The 11,979-nt window shown below is 41.3% G+C and overlaps 1 protein-coding gene across 4 annotated transcripts in view; it reads right to left on the reverse strand.

Annotated features, from left to right (window-relative positions):
* LOC140555960 (RNA-binding Raly-like protein) overlaps nt 1-11,283 on the reverse strand; it is a 189,079-nt gene extending 177,796 nt beyond the window's left edge. The window contains exon 1 of one of the 4 annotated variants that reach the window (XM_072679355.1): nt 10,962-11,283. The gene's annotated coding sequence lies outside the window, so the exon portion shown is untranslated. Of the gene's footprint in view, nt 1-10,168; nt 10,433-10,961 lie in introns of those variants that run through there. The other 3 variants (XM_072679357.1, XM_072679359.1, XM_072679356.1) reach the window with 3 other exon arrangements.
* Between the last annotated feature and the right edge of the window lie 696 nt (nt 11,284-11,979).

The following is an 11,979-nucleotide window of genomic DNA, read 5'->3' on the forward strand; positions in this document are numbered from 1 at the left end:
TTGGTAATCAAGGACATTTTCTGATGAAAGTGGACCTCTCCAGTTGTTTTCCAGTTAATGTTAATGTAGTTGTTGATCCTTCTTGTAAAGAAGCACTTGTTAAATGTTGTAGTCAGGAACCTTGTCTAAGTTAGAATACTTCATACTTCACTCGTGTCTGTGTTAGTCTTGTATTATTAGCCTTGTATTTCCTTCAATACCTATCAGTAAATCTATTCAAGCTCATGTCTACATCTTATCTCAGTGTCTCGTCCCATTTGTGACAGTTTCAACAAGACCTCTTTTTAAATTTCATTTTTTCTTATCCATTTTTTCGGGGTTATTTCATGGTTCTATGCCATGACTACTGTTATCCAGCCAGATGTAAACCTTACGATTATACTAAGGCTGTTAATAAAGCAGGGTTTAAGTTTCTTAAAGGCATTGGGAACCCTTGTTCTGCTGGAGGTATTGTATATGTAGAAAGTCTGAACATCCGAAAGCATGTCAGAGAAGATGACTGCTAACTGCTGTCCGCAGTTAGGCAGCAGCACTAGGCGGCATCTAAATCATTGACATTAATGAAGATTTTCTACAGGCTGATGTGATAAACAGAGAGAGGTAAATACATTGGAAAAGCTTGTGCATCCCAAGCGAGACAAATCGCAGTGCAAAATGACATTCAGCTTGATCTTGGAGAGAGGATGCTGCTGAAATAGGCTGTGAAATTGATTCCATGAAGTGAATCAAGATTTAATCTGCCCTGCCAAAGACAACAAGGTAGAAATATCTTCCCCTTAGAAATAAATAAACGTTCAGGCGTGCATAGCCAAAGATGTATAGGCACACACACTCACATATACACCACACACACATGCACAGACAGAGGTGTATATAGCTAGGCTAATGTAACAGTATGACTGGAACAGACATACTCTACTATATCACAGTAACCATATGGGCACCAAAAGTATTCAGACACTTCTCATTCATTGTTTCTTCCAAAAGAAAAAAAGATTGCATTCAGCAACAAGAGTGTAAGTGAGGTCAGGATGTTGGAGGATCACCACCCCACCTTATCCCCAACTCTTTGTAAAAAAAAAGTACTGGAAGCACTAGCTATCATTCCAGAGAACACAGTTCCACTGCTCCACAGCTCAGTGCTGAGGGGCTTTATACTCCTCTAGCCTATGCCTGACATTAGGCATGATTAGGCATCAGGCCAGTGGGTTCATGTTCATGTATGCATCTGTGTTAGCAATGGATGCAACTTAAAGTAGCCGAATGTATTCATTAGCAGAGGTGTCCACAACCATTTGGACATATAGTGTGTGTGTGTGCTTGTGTGTGTGTGCTTGTGTGTGTAGGACAAAAATGGACTTGTGCATCAAATTGCATCTACGGCTTACTGGAAGAAATGACTGAAAAATGACCCCAGTCAGAACTAAATGACAATAGAGGCAAAAGCAAATGAGGTCTGAAGAATGAAGAGGACTAAATATGGCTGCAAATGTGATTCTCGCTGTCTTCTTACCAATCCCAAAATAATCCCCTGAATGGATTTGCCCGCACAAAAGGCAAAGAAAGCAGACGATTACCGTGTTGCCTAATTTGCCAGCTCCAAATTGAATGGAGCACAGGATAGTGTTTCAGTAATGCTGTTCTGTCTGTTTCCCTCTCTCTCTGTCTCTCTCTCTCTGTCTCTCTCTCTCTCTCTCTCTCTCTCTCTATGTACTGCATATACTCTCTCCTAGTATCTCTCTCTCTCATATTCTTCCCTGTTTCCCTCTTTTTCTCTTCTCTTCTTTTCTATTACCCTCTATTGCCTATATTCTAGCTTTCCTCTCTTTCTCTATCTCGGTTTCTCTTGCCCTTTCTATCTCTCTCTCTCGCTCTTTCCCCTGTTTTCATCCCCCTCTTTCTCTTCTCTTATTGGCTGTCTCGCTATTTCTCCTCTATTTTTTTTTTGTTTGTTTGTTTGTTTTTTGTAATTGTCTCTCTCTGCTTTCTACCACTTTCTCTCTCCTCACCTTTCTTTTACTCACTCTTTTTTCCTTTTTCCTCTTTCCCGTGTTTGAGTGGGTTCTTTATTTTATCAGAATACACAGAATGGGCGGTGTATCTGTGAAAGATGCTGGTGAGATGTCATTTTAATAGTGATTCTGAGATGATAGAATTTTTCTTTTAGCACTTTTCATTATCCCATGTGTGAATTAGCTGCTCTCCTATCCCTCACCCTGATCCTTCTATTCACTCTTCTCTCGTACTCTCTGTCTCTGTCTTTTTCTCTTAATCCTCCCTCCCTCTCTCTCTCTCTCTCTCTCTCTCTTTTTTCTCTCTGTTAAGTGTGTTTTCCTTCCACCATGGTGAAAATGTCACAAAAAATATCACAAAAAGCTTTTTTAATTCTAGGATGAGGTGGAAAAGTTGTAGAATGATGCTTAAGCCGCAGTGTGAAAACTGTGTGATGGAACAGGGTTTTTGAATACACAATGTCGGATCAAGCCGTAAGTTGCATGATTCAGTTCACACCAGCTGGAATGGGTGGCGGGTGACTGGAAACGACTGGTCCAACAGATGGTCTGATCATGACACACAGCTTTTTAAAGGTAGCTTTCAACCATCTGACATGCAGAATCCAAAGCTGGTCTGAAAAATAGATCTGCTCTGCTTTATCTGTCTGGTGTGTTTGCACTTTCAGATGTATGGTGGACGTTGTTGGGGTGGCACAGATATTTCAGTCCTCATTAGGTGGGGTACTGCTCGTCCTGCCTGGCCTCTCTGGCCTGAACGTCAAACAACAGACCAGCCACAAAAAAATATTGCTAGTTTAATCTCTACATGTTGCTGGTTTTGATGGCGTTCCTGATCACGGTAGCATACATCCAACTGTGGTGGATGGAGACACGACTTATTTCGTTTATTTTCCTGCAGAAATTTCATAACTGCGAAACAACTGAATAGGAGCCTGGCTTCTCCTTCTCTCTCTCTCCCCCGCTCTCTCTTTTCCTTTTTGCACATGCACATGAATAGCTCTCCTTTGTTTTAAACACACACACTACAATGAGACATGGCCAAACTCAGTGCTCTATGCAAGTACATAGTGCCACAGTGCTCTGTGCAGGCTCAGTAGGATGTATATTACATGAAAGAAGTGCAGCTACAGCGTGTCTTCTCTTCTGAGCTCCGGGCCTAATTGAACAGTCAGCAGGTTCAGTAGGGCTTCACTAGCGTCTCAGAGCTGCGCCAGGCTGAGCTGAGTGGGAGGATACTAGGCCAGCTCTCATTCATTATATGTGATGACCTTCACAGAGTCGTATATTAAACAATCATTTAAAACAAGGCTTGTATTCCGAAAGATGTAGCAACACGAGGAGGAGGAATATTGACCAGGCGAACTACATTTACTCTGGTTGTAAAGAAGCAGTTTGTACCTACTTGCCTTAGCAAGGACACCTTCCACACACATAAAACGATCTAGACTGTGGGCTTTCACGACTCGAAATGTGGTTTGTGCTCAAGCGAATTTTAATGCAGCCACTCAATCTGTCACTCAAGGGTGAAGAAAATGGTAAATTTGAGAAACAACTTCTGGCACAGTCGCTGTCCCTGAGTTCATAACCTCATTTCATTGTTCATTTGCAACTCATGCAAGTGCTGAACTAATGAAACATTGCTGGAGCTAAATACGCAGCTTCGCTGAAAGAGCTGCACATACAATTGGAAATGTGCCATTGAGTGGGTCACAATTTAAGAATGCATTATAACCCAAATGGGTTGACATAATTGGCACTTAAAAGGCTTTCAGACTGTCCTTCTTCTTCAGATGTGAGTTTAATTGTCCAGAATACGATTATTAAAGAAAAGAATCCCTTCATTTATTAAATTAACAGCTCAAAAAGAGGACTAAGTACTTAACATTCATTAAGACCCCATGTGGCCCACTGAAGGTAAGCTGTTTATCTGTTCAGAGGGACAGAGGAGGCGAGCGCTTCGCCCAGAGCCCAAGGAGACAGGGGGGCAAGCTTTCATCTAATCCAGCAGGCTTTTCTAATAAGCAAGAACTTACATTACGTGTAGTATCAGACGGAGGAACTTATTAAGGCAGACAGTAGAAAAAAGAAATGGAAAAACATTCATGTGAAGAAAACTTCTGTATCTTCTGTAAGTGCTTATAATTCTATAAATACTTATAGATTAAATATTAAATAATAATTAAATATTAATATAGAGGACGGCCTTTTGGATTTCTCCACTTGTCCATTTGTTCTCCAAGGGTATGAATGAGGAGCGTGATATTCATTGTTTTCTATAAAAGATGTTAAATCTTATCAATATGTGATATTCTGAAATGGTTTTCTGTGTGTTTAGATTTTTGATGTATTTGGTTTTTGGTTTGGAGTTTATGGTCGCTGTCGCGCCTCATCTAAATCATTTTCTAGCATTTCTATTCATCCATTCATCAATAAATTCTGGCACAATGCAAAGAACTGCCATATTCACATTATGGAATTCACATTGTGGAAAAAGTTTTTGCCAGACATTAACAATATTGTCTGGCTGTTGTGCTGTCACTTTAAGAAGTCCCTTGTAGAACCTACACAAGAGAGAGAGAGTAATTTATTTGGGTCTTCAAAAGGAGTACAGTGAGAGAGTTGCTTTATGAGCATTGATGGAAACAAGAAGCTGAAAGTTTTGCTCAGTTTGTGTCTGGCTTTTTTGTCCTCTATTTTATAGAATGAATGATATGTACAGTATATGAGGGCATATTGTACAAAATGTCCATTGAAATATCATTTCACTTAGTTTTCCACTGACATATTTTAATTTAATATATCCTCTAAGGTTCTTTAGTAAATTATTATTGTTACAAACGCAACACAAACAAATACTTTTGTACTTGTCTACTCACAATACATGTTTGTACTAGAGGTTTGTAAGTATAAAGAACCTTTTGAAGAATTTTTACACTTCTATGGTATCACTCAAACAATCATTCTGCATGTTCAGACCCATTCTGATTTGTGAAAAGGCTGTAAGAGATGTGGGAGAACTCAGGCAAGCTTTGGGCTGGAGTTCAGGTGGATTCAGGTGGAATTTCGCTTTGTGGTAGGAAGCAAGTCCCTTCTGTGATATGTGGAGCCAGGAATCATAGATGACAGGGTTAAAAGGGAGGTGACGGGGGGCTGGAGGGTTGCACAGAATTGTCATAGACACATGACCAAGGTAAAGATGGTCAGATTACAGAATGTTCGATTAAAGAGGAGATTCTTCAGGCAAGTTCCACCTCCCAAAACTGTGTTATTTCATAACTCCACTCAAAGCACCTTGGTCTTTTATTTGCTGTCACTGGTCTCACTGGTGATTTTTACTCTATATTTACTCTACATAGAAATATACTATATTTACTATATATATGAAATATACTATATACTACATATACTGTATTTACTCTGTATACTCTAGAAATAGAGTAGAAATACTCTATATGTCCAAATGTTTGTGGATACCCCTTCTAATGAATGCATTCAGCTACTTAAGGTGCACTCATTACATTACTGACACAACTGTGTCTATGTCTAGTCCCTGTATAAAGATATTGCCAAGAGAACTGGACTCTCAGTAGCAGATAAGCATGAACTTACTGGCACCCTGCCTAATGACAGGTGTAGGCTGTGCTGTGGAGCAGCTATTGGTTAAAAAGTACAATTGCAAAATTTTGACACAAATGCTATCCTTTCTTAAGTGAGTGAGGCACCTATATGCACTGCAGACCAAAATGCACACCTAGTACATATTTCACCACCCCTAGTACCATCATCCCTGGCCAAACAGCAGAATGTTGTCACAAAAACCTTGTATCTTAAACCTTGTATGCAGTTTTTCACTTTTTAACATAATCTAATCTGACATCTGTTCTCCACATATTATGTATCAGATATATGTATATATTTTTACATTGACTTCTACTGAAAGTCCACTGAACGTTTTTTCCTCCTACTGTAAAGTAGCCGATTTGGAGATACAAGCTTTTTGTGTGACAGTGATGATATGAATTATTTACTGTGCATACTATACTGTGATAACAAGAGCCTCATTACAATGACTGAAGCTATAAGACTGCCTCCCAATGCCCACTGCTTGCAGAGATCAGACAGCCCCGTTCAAATGCCCTTTGATTCCGGTCCTACACATCCTGCTACTTTGATGGTGGGGGGATCTGAGAGAAGAACGTTCTAGCGAATCATTTTACTTAGGCAGCTACCCCGTGGCTATGAAGGCTTGGAGGACACAGAGGAGCTGAGCTTTAGCTTTCAGGCCATGCCAGAGGAAGTGCCTTCAAGCCATGCTTCCTCATGTGGACTAGAAGAGAAGAGTTCCTGCTGAGAGCCGTTCATTTTGGAACACATGGAAAGAACGTGTGCTTAATGCATTAGTTGAACTCAAACAGCATCATGGAAAAGTGTTTTGAATATAATTTCAATACCATGAAGTTTTATTGTGGTTCTTGATAGTGCTTTTAATAGCCTTTAGCACGGCACTGAGCTCTGAGGAGGAGTCCTGATGAGACAGTACTGAAGCCTCTCTTTCTTTAGTCTGTAGGTTTCAGACATCAAAGCAGGAAATAACTGGAAACCGAAGAGAGGTTCACCAGGAGGAGATGGGTTTGCCAAAAGCCATGATGAGGATGGCAAGGTGGGTGGCTGCTTTCTGCTGTGGGCACTCTGGTTGGCATTCTGAAACCTCTCCTTGAAACTTTCACCTCTCTGACCTCTCTCTAACTTTTGTTAGAAAAAAGTGCGTTGACTGCAGCAATTCACTCACAGCAGATTTACACTGTTGTGGTTTCAGCTGATAAGAGCCACTTGAAGTAAGTTCAGTAGTCTTGCTCAGCAAAAAAGGGGTGATGGCTTTGGTCAAAAAGGTCGAGGATGCTTACTCTAGAGGTGGCAGATACCACTTTTTCATGTCTCATTCTGATACTGCAACCTTGAGTATCTGGCAATACTGATAGCAAGCCGATGCCATCTTTTCCCCTCTCCTAACCCTTAGACCTCTTGGCCAATTTTGCATGATTTTTTTTATTATTTTATGTACCTTTCTCTTATGAATGTAAGAATATAAGTTGGATCAAGGCTTCTACTGTTAACTCCTATAACCTAAGCCAGTTTGCATTTTGTTTTCCTTATGATAATGTTTTCCTTATGAAAATATTGTTGCACATGTATTCTTCCACACCTAAAACACCTAATAATAATTTACTATTTCTAAATGTAAGTTCTGAAATGGTATTTGGCTTGGATGTATAATTCAAAAAAAAAAAAACAGCTTAAAAAATGATTTAACAATTTTGATAGACCATATCTGAAAATGCATCAGGGCTTATTCAGTTTGTATAAGACAGCGTGTTTAAGGTTGCACAACTCCCTTACAAACTAATTAGCAGTAGTTTACCCAGCACATATACACTGATCAGCCATAACATTACTACCAGCTGAGGAGGTCTCCATCTCGCTATCTCAACAGATCTGACCATTTGAGGCAGGGACTCCTTTGAAGATGTCCTATGGTATCTGGCATCAAGATGTTAGCAGCAGATCCTTTAAGTGCTGTAAGTTGTGACGTGGATCAAATGGATCACAACAATGAGCTTTAAATGTGCATAACCCTGTCATCAGTTCATCGGTTGTCCTTTCTTGAATCACATTTGGTAACATCTAACCATCACAATCACTCAAAATGTATCAAAGTGTATCAGATTCTTATGCTTGCCTATTTTTCCTGCTTTTAATACCCATCACTTTCAAGAACTGACTGTTTACACTTGCCTAGTATGCCCCCCCTGACAGATGCCACTGTAGATAAAGACAATCTACAATGTTTTTCACTTGACCTGTCAGTGGTACTAATGTTATGACTGATTGGTGTATATATCTAACACTACTGTAAGTAAGAGATAGAAAGACATATATGTTTAAGAGTTAAATAATTACATCTTTACAAATTAGTGGTTCTATTGCAAATATGCTCAAATAAAGGCTTCCATTGTTTATGCCTATAACTTAAGCCAATTTGCATTGCTTTACTTCTGGATAATGAATAATAAGACTTAGTACGTGATAAGACATTCAGAGGCTAAAGGTTCTTCCCACTTGCAATATTTTTAACAACACTGAGTCAACTGCTCAATCTCTTAATCACAACAAGTGCTTCCATATTTGATATTTCTAGCTGCTGGATCTGAAACACTAAACACTAGTGTCTTAATGTAGCAGCACAAGTCATTCTATGTATCTACATGTTTCCAGGCGATGAAAACTGTTTTGCTACACCTGTCAAGTACACCAAACACCCTGTCATAGCAGAGTTTACATACAGATCACAGCACAGAGCACAGTGTTTGGTGTCGCCATGTGTTTATAATTGGCCATCAGGTGAACATGCACTAGGTTTAGGATTTGCGCATAAGCAGCAGACCTTCAGTATGCCTGTCATGCCAAACCACACTGGAATGTGCTTCTCACTACTTTTTTCTCTAACAGAATAAAACACACATTTCTTCCTTAATAAGTGGACACACACACTCGCACTCACACACACTCACACATACACGCCCTGTTCTAATGGCAAGCACATGCCCGGTGTAAACAGGTCTTTACACATCACCAAATGTTTTATTCATGAGAGCGAAGGTATCTTCACACATGAGCTATCATATTTCCCAGCTCTCATTTATAGCTCTTGTGTGTGAGGCTTGCTAGGCCCAGATAACGTAGGAAATTGCCTGGAGGGCAGAGACGACACCGCAGGAAGTAACGCTGGCTATCATAATGCCCAGCTGGAGAGATGACAGAGAGACAGACATTTATCAACGCAGCAGAGGCACCTTTCAGCACACCCACCCCGCGAACATCTCTGTGCTACCACTCTCACACCTCCCCTCCTAACATATTCAGAAATTTAGTGTACAACGTGTTGACACTGACGTTAATATAGTAAGAGCGTCTTTAATAAAAGTCATTCTGAGAGGGGGTTTTAATAAAAAATCACTTGACTGTGTTGTAAAAAGTTCAAACGAGTGTGCATTTGGGGAGAATGGATGTGACACTGCAAGGGAACTTTTGTGAGAAGAATATTAGGAGTAGAAAGTGACTACTGTAACAAATCTGTGGTTAGCTTAGCAAAATAATAATATTTTGTTGCTGTCACTCAAACAATATCACATATATTATATTGTAATGGTTGCTGACATGCAATAATCCTTCAAAAAAAGTCTTATCTTTATAAAGAAGAACTTCTAGATTCCAACTATGTCAAGCAAACAGCGTGAAAAATGAAGATGCATGTTTCTTGCGCGGCACTGACAATATATAAGACACGCTAAGGATGGACTCACTGTATTGTTGGGTAGGGATACACAGCCTTCGTAACAATATAGTTAGAAATCTTGGACACATGCACTGCCAAACAGATAAGACTTTGTTTTAAGCTACATTGCCCTTGTACACGCCAATAAAAACGCCAAGAACCTGTGCATGACCCTGGCCATGGTGCTGAACTAATATACAGCCATGCGAGTCGCTGTCCATGGTCCTGAAAGGACCACAGCTGTCATAAACACACAGTGACGTGCTAAAACCTTGCCAAAATGTAAGACATTTGATGACCATCACAGTTGTAGTTGCCAGTGGAGTTTGTGTATGTATTACATTAGGTGTTGACCCCCAAACAGGGCACTCCACATGCCAGAGTCCAGCTTTATGTGCCAGCACACACAACTGAAAAATATTCTACCTGTATTAATGATGCACCTGGGCTTTAACACCAGTGCTGACTGATCTACTTACACGAGGTTTGCAAAGACAAGAATCATATTAATGGATCATACTTACTGTTGAGTTCTCCCTAAGCATGTCTGAGCATGATGCTTGATTTTAGTGGGAATAATAAACACTAAGCCTATTGACTTAAATAAGTTATACTTGACCTCCTGATCCGTGAACTCCTCGTTACGGTCTTACATGCTTCAAGAAGAAAGTCAACTACCCTGAAGTGCAGATGCTGTGCTCTGATCAACAACCTCACAGCGAAAGAACACATCAGCCACAGAGTCACATTTCACCGGCTTTGCTTTTATTGCAAATTACAAATGTGCTGTAGGAGATTTCATCTCTCGTCCTTTATATACCTGCAAAGGGAGACTGGTCTGTTCATCTTCGTTGATATGAAAACCAAAAACGCCTTGATCTTTCTTTTGTTTGTTTGTTTGTTTGTTTGTTTGGTTTTTTGCCCCCCAGAGAGACAGATTCACTTCATATCCACTTATGTTTGCATCAACTCTAGCAAAAATGACACCATCCAAAAAAAATGTGACAATCTGCAAAAGTATAAGAAATTGAAAAAAATGAAAGAAAAAGAAAAACCAAAAACAGAAAAAGAGAGAGAAACAGACCTGCGATCAGTAAAGCTGCAAGAAAAGTTTCACATTAAAACGTCACCGGGAGGGGTTGATAAAAATGACTCCTTTAAAGAAAAGAGAGGCGAAATGAAAGCAGCAGATGCTCCGGTCGGTGACGGTGCACCGAAACACGAAAATGACAAAACTCTCAATGAACACCAACCGCAAAATACAGAGCAAAGCACGCACAGCTACAGCAAAAGTCAACGACAGGAAACAAAAAACGAGGGGAAAAAAGAGGGGAGGGGGGGGGGTAGCCAGAGCGATTTAAAAACCAGTTTCATCATTTGACATCATTGGCCCACAGAGTCACTCAGCACCGATTAAACCAACGACTCAGAAATCAGAAAATCAGAAAATCAGAAAATCACTGCATGCTGAAAACTTGGATTGGAAAAACGACACCACTTCAAATCTCACCCTTCAAACACCAGCGAAAGGAGGAAAAAATAAAAAAAGAATCGAAAAGACAAAAAAAGAATGCTTATCAAAAAAAGAGGCCATTGGAAATGTAGCTACTCACCGAGCGGGAGTAAAATGTTGCAATAAAAATGCGTTATGGCCCAAAACACGGAATGGCGGAGCGAGCCGAGACGAAGCGCTTCTCTTTCTCTCTCTCTCTCTCTCTCTCTCTCTCTCTCTCTCTCTCTCTCTCTCTCTCTCTCTCTCTCGCTCGCTCAGTGTAAAGCCTCAGTCTCAGCCTCCTCTCCGCTGCTGTCATGTGACTCCTCCAGCCTCGGTCCAGCAAAACCCAGCCGATCCTCCTCCTTCCTCACTCAGCGCGCGACTGAACGCCGTGTGTGTTTCCTCCTCCAGTTTGATTTTCTCTCCTCTCTTCAGCTGCGACCGACGTGATGTCAGTGCCAACGTAACGCCAAAACAAATCTGGAAGCCCGTGCGTGCGGCAGCGTGCGCGTGCGCGCGCGTGTGTGTGTGTGTGTGTGCGTGCGTGTGTGTGTGTGTGTGCATGTATTTGCATGTGCGTTTGCGTGTGTGAGAGAGTGTGAGAGAGTGTGTGAATGCGTGCGCGAGCGTGCATCGCCTTCCTCGCAGTGGTCTCTCAGCTCTGGCTTTCATCAATGTGGCGGTGGTGGTGATGGTGGTGGTGGTGATGGTGGTGGTGGTGGTGATGGTGATGGTGGTGGTGATGGTGGTGGTGGTGGTGGTGGTGATGGTGATGGTGGTGGTGGTGGTGGTGGTGATGGTGGTGATGGTGGTGGTGATGGTGGTGGTGGTGATGGTGATGGTGGTGGTGGTGGTGATGGTGGTGGTGGTTATGGTGGTGGTGATGGTGATGGTGATGGTGGTGGTGGTGGTGGTGGTGGTGGTGATGGTGGTGGTGGTGATGGTGATGGTGGTGGTGGTGGTGGTGGGGGCGGGTGGTGTTCAGCCCTTATCGACTTTAGGGGAAAACTTGTGGGTTGTTGACCCCTTGAATGTGTGGTAGGTTACGCAAGGACTGTAGGAGGGATATCTAGTCTGAGTGAAGAGTGAGACCGATTTGTCCCTGCATGCACCCACCGAACGTCTATTTGAGGTTC

Source organism: Salminus brasiliensis, chromosome 5 (genome assembly GCF_030463535.1).
Source record: "Salminus brasiliensis chromosome 5, fSalBra1.hap2, whole genome shotgun sequence".
NCBI lineage: Eukaryota > Metazoa > Chordata > Actinopteri > Characiformes > Bryconidae > Salminus > Salminus brasiliensis.